Source organism: Giraffa tippelskirchi, chromosome 12 (genome assembly GCF_054371585.1).
Source record: "Giraffa tippelskirchi isolate mGirTip1 chromosome 12, T2T-mGirTip1v1.2.pri, whole genome shotgun sequence".
Lineage (NCBI taxonomy): Eukaryota > Metazoa > Chordata > Mammalia > Artiodactyla > Giraffidae > Giraffa > Giraffa tippelskirchi.
The window spans coordinates 18846418-18851831 of record NC_137286.1 but is presented as its reverse complement, the minus strand read 5'-3'; the positions used below and the strand labels follow the sequence as shown (position 1 = coordinate 18851831).

Sequence of the window (5414 nt, the reverse complement as noted above, 5' to 3'; positions counted from 1 at the left end):
TTCCTATTTTCCTATTCTCCCTTGAGTATAATTTTGCTGCAGCAAGTTTCCTGTTTTTCATTGTAGAAGTCAGAGGGACCTGTGCTTTTTCCATCAACTTTCTGGTAGAAAGAGTGTGGAGTGTGTGCGCTTAATCTGGGCTTGATTTTCAGAACATTTGTGTCCAGAACAGAATTTGCAGCAACTGGGGCGGAGCCTGGTGGGCTGCCGTCTATGGGGTCGCACAGAGTCGGACACGACTGAAGCGACTTAGCAGCAGCAGCAGTAGGGGCAAAATCAAAGTGATGGCTAAAATCCACTCATTTGTGGACTCAGTGTGCCAAGTAGTGGTGAAAGTATTGTTCTGGGTAAGTTTTGCTTTTGGCCTTCTAGAGTTGCTTTGGTTTTTGGTCATTTTCCAAAATGTTTCTTTTTTACCTAATGTATCAATAGCTGGTCTCCACTTAACATAACAAAGAACCCCATTAGATGAAAAGCTTTTTGCATAATCTGGTCCCATCCTTCTCGATAACTTCATCACCTCACTTGCCATTCCTAACTAACTACTTTGTGTTTCAGTTGCACTGAATTTCATGCTACTTTATAAATAGTAAGCTCACAATTTTCGGTAACGTCTGTATTGTTTTTCTGTTATTGCCATAACAAATTATGAAAAATGTAATGGCCTAATCTGCACAAAATTTTATATTACAATTCTATAGGTTACAAATCTAATCCAGGTTTCACTGTACTAAACTAAAGACATCAACAGGGCTATTCTTTCTGTCTTCTCTGATGCATGATATATTTACTTGCTTATTTGTGTTGCTGGGAGAACTTAGTCCCTTGTGGTTTCAGGACTGAGCTCCCTTTTTCTTACTGGCTATAAAATAAGGGTCATTCTCAGCTTCTACAGGCCACAGAATACTTACAGCTTAATGTTCTCCTTCATTCATCTTCAAAGCCAGAAATGGCAGTTCAAGTCCTTGTCAACTGTCTAAGTCCTCTTCCATCATTACATCTTTGACCACAGCCAGGAAATAATTTTCTTGGAGAAATTATACTGTTAAATATATATGTATATATATGAAGGGAGGACAGTTTGTTTCTCATAGGTTCCAGTGAAGGTGTAGTTGCTCAGTCATGTCTGACTCTTTGCGACCCCATGGACTATAACCTTCCTTTATATATATATATATATATATTTACAGTATAATTTCTCCATCTCAGATTCCATATTCTTAGTCACATCTGTAAAGTCTCTATTGCTATATAAAGTAACATATTCACAAGCTCCAGGCATTAGAACATGGATATCTTGAGGGAATATTATTCTACCTACTATGGTCTACCTTCTGGCTGCAAAAGATTCACATTCTTCCCCATATACAAATATATACAACACATCCCAGTATCCTCAAAAGTCTTAATGCATTACAGCATCAACTTAAAGGCCGAAGTCTTATCTGTATCTCATAAAGTAAAAAATCCATATATCATCATCTGTATTACCTAAATTAGATATATTTTAGATTCTCTGATAATCTCTTCCTGGTATAGTTTCTCTCCATCTATGGACATGTGAAACTAAAGAACAAATATTTGCTGCCATAATACATGGTGAGACAGGAATAGGTCAATATTTTCATATATGTGGTTCATAAATGGATAAAATGGAAGGAAAAAAGAACCAGTCCCAAGAACTTTTGAAACTCAGCCTGGCAAACTCCATTAGATTTCAAAAGCTGGGAATAATGCTGTATGTTTCATCATTCTACTGTCTAGGCTCTAGCATCTCCCATCTGAGTCCCTGTTTTTTTCATGAAAAATACCAAGTGTTTGCAGCTGGGTAGTTTTATCAGCCTGTTTCCTGCCATTAATATTTGGAGCATGAGAGGGTACACAGCTACACCCTTCTTTCATTTTCTACTCTCTTTGTCCTTTTCAGTCCAAGTTGGTGGTGTTTCTTCTTGCATAAAGTACTTGAAACCTTGTGAATCTCCTATTTATGCCACAGAGATTCCTGTCCAGGACCTCTGCAGGATTAGGCTGGAACAGGCCACACCTGCTTTCCATAGCCATCTGATGACAGTGGCCCTGGGCTGTGTGTTTCTTGGGACTCCCTTCCAGACAAGCTGTTCTTAGGAATCTTTTCCTGTGTGTGCCTCCCTGAACTCCTGAAAGTCTTCAGTGTTTTTAAGAGATGGTATCATCTAGTGACTCTCACTGTGAGACCACAGGAGTCCCTGCCCTTCCATTCACAGGGGTGCTGGAAATAAAGACACTCCAGCTTTGACGAGTCTCTCTGGCAGACTGGAGACCTCGCGGGAAGAAACCTCTATCCAGACGTGGTTGGTCGGCTGCTAGCCCAAGGGGTGTTTGCCTTCCGCTGTCCACGATCATTTAGGGATCAATCGTTAGTTGAACATTTCAGCCCTTTTCATCTACAGCACCTGGACCTGTCGAAATCTGTGAGCGATGTATCTACCTGCACAGCCTTCTCTCTTTCTGCTCCAAGCTGCCGAATCTCATTCTGGAAGGCCTCCAGCTTTCGGATCCCATTGTTGATAAACTTGCTCAGAACACAAATTTACTGCGATTAAACCTTTTTGGTTGTTCTGGATTCTCTGAATCTTCCCTGAAGACTTTGCTGAGCAGCTGTTCCAGATTGGATGAGCTGAACCTCTCTTGGTGCTATGACTTCATTGAAAAGCATGTACAGGTGGCTGTTGCACATGTGTCGGAGACCATTACCCAGCTGAATCTCAGCGGGTACCAAAAAAATCTGCAGAGATCAGATGTCTCTACCTTAGCTGGAACATGTCCCAATCTTGTCCACCTAGACTTAAGTGATAGTGTCATGCTGAAAAATGACTGCTTTCCAGAATTTTACCAACTCAGCTACCTCCAAAACCTATCACTCAGTCAGTGCTTTAACATAATACCTAAAACTTTACTTGAACTTGTAGAAATTCCCACATTAAAAACACTACAAGTCTTTGGAATCATGCCAAACAGTACCTTTCAACTGTTAAAGGAAGCCCTCTCTCATCTACAGATTAATTGCTCTCATTTCACTACCATCGCCAGGCTGACCATTGGCAACGAGAAGAACCAAGAGATATAGGGCATCAAATGCTGACTGTCAATGGAGAAACCCAGTTGTCTATGATGCCTCTATTGTAAGGTGGCGTCTCCTCTTTTCTTTGAACAGGGAAAGTAGGCAGGAAGCGCAATTGTGGAGAGCCCAGCTACTTTTATTTTTGGTTTTCCATTGCCTTCCTTCTACAAGTATATTAGAGAAACATTGGAGAGAGAAAACTATGAAGTGTTGCTTTTTAGAAATGACCATTAAAGCTTTTTATCACTGCTATACCCTTAAGAGCCTAAACTCTATGCTTTTTGAAATTTTAGGGAGAGTGAGCCTATAATTTCAAGATACCTTAAATAGCAAAATGTGAACCACGTCTTCCAAGTGCCCTTTTTTGTAAATCTGTTTAGAATTAGGCTTAAAAATCACCACCAGCAAATCATTTTCATAGCCTATATGGCAACTGAACTTTCTTCTATTTAATTTTTCAGCATTGCTTTATTATAAGATATAGGTTGTAAAAAATAATAAGCTATTTGTATAGTAAGCTGAAAAGAAAGAGAATCATAGAGTAGATTTGCAGCAATCTCTTCTGAGGATAGCAAGAAAAATAGACTGTGCCTTTAGATTAGCAATCAGGTTGATGGAAACAAATAGCCCAGGTCATTCACCTTAAAACCTAAATAAAGCAACAAACAATTGGCCGACCAGAGGTATAGAATTGCTATAGAATTTAAAGAGACAGGTTTCTATAACAGTTTAACCTGAGGTATCCTCTAATGCACACTAATGAAGTCTCCTTTATGTACAGTTTCCCCCTGGAGGAGGAAATGGCAACCCACTCCAGTATTTTTGCCTAGAGAATCTCATGGTCAGAGGAGCCTGGCTGGCTACAGTCCACTGGGGTCTCAAAAAGTCAGGACACGACTGAGTGACTAATACTTTTATTTCCTTTATGTACTGTGTTCCCAGTGTTCGGAATTAGCTGAGGAAATTGAACTGTGGACTTCTGACTTTATGATCAAATTATGTTAACCTGGGTTCTTTAGCTTCTAAAATGACTTGCTTTGTTTTAGAGAGGCAGGAACCAGTCAGTCTCTGATTCTTGAAATGTTGGATGGAATTCTCAACTGCGGATGCCTGCCATTTTCCTTTTTGCTGAGGTTCTTGAAGTTATTTTTACTCTGGAATCAAATATTTTAAATTGGCTTTTTTTTTTTATTTTAATGGCCTTCCACAATGATTATTTCCAACAACCCATTTTATAAAGTTCTGGACCTGGAGTTCCCTAAGGACTGCATGTTCCTTTCAATTAGGAATATACACTAGATGCGGGTGTGTGTTCCATGCAGTTTCAGGGCAATAAGCACAGCTGGCACCTGCATAAAAGTTAAGATTCAGGTGCTGAACCTTTTGATAGCATCAGTGATTTTTTTTTTAAATACATAGAAGCAAAAGGATTAAATTCTACTTTAAAAAAAATACAAAACACTAATTTCTTGTTTGAATCGATGACCTTCTCATATGTTCCAAATGGAGCAAAAAGCCCAAACTGATCATTTCCTTTAACATTGCTTTTTTTTAAAAATCAGATCTTTTTTTCTTTTTTTTTACTTTTTAAAAAATTTTAATTGGTGGCTAATTACTTTACAATACTGTGGTGGGTTTTGCCATACACTGACATGAATCAGCCATGGGTGTACATGTGTCCCCCATCCTGAACCCCCATCCCACCCCTCAGGGTCATCCCAGTGCACCGGCCCTCAGCGCCCTGGCTCATGCATTGAACCTGGACTGGTGATCAGTTTCACATATGATAATATACATGTTTCAATGCTATTCTCTCAGATCATCCCACCCTTGTCTTCTCCCACAGAGTCCAAAAGACTATCCTATACATCTGTGTCTCTTTTGCTGTCTCACATATAGGGTCATCATCACCATCTTTTTAAATTCCATATATATGTGTTACTATACTGTATTAGTGTTTTTCTTTTTGCTTACTTCACTCTGTATAATAGGCTCCAGTTTCATCCACCTCATTAGAACATAGATTCAAATGTATTCTTTTTAATGGCTGAGTAATATTCCATTATGTATATGTACCACAGCTTTCTTATCCATTCATCTGCCGATGGGCATCTAGGTTGCTTCCATGTCCTGGCTATTATAAACAGTGCTGCGATGAACATTGGGGTACACATGTCTCTTTCAATTCTGGTTTCCTTGGTGTGTATGCCAAAGCTTTTGCACAACGAAGGAAACTATAAGCAAGGAGAAAAGAGAGCCTTCAGAATGGGAGAAAATAATAGCAAATGAAGCAACTGACAAAGAATTAATCTCA

The 5414-nt window shown here is 39.3% G+C and overlaps 1 pseudogene; it reads left to right on the top strand.

The window, feature by feature from the left end:
- The first annotated feature begins 284 nt into the window (after positions 1-284).
- On the top strand, positions 285-3151 carry LOC145528586 (S-phase kinase-associated protein 2-like; annotated as a pseudogene).
- The last annotated feature ends 2263 nt before the right edge of the window (positions 3152-5414 follow it).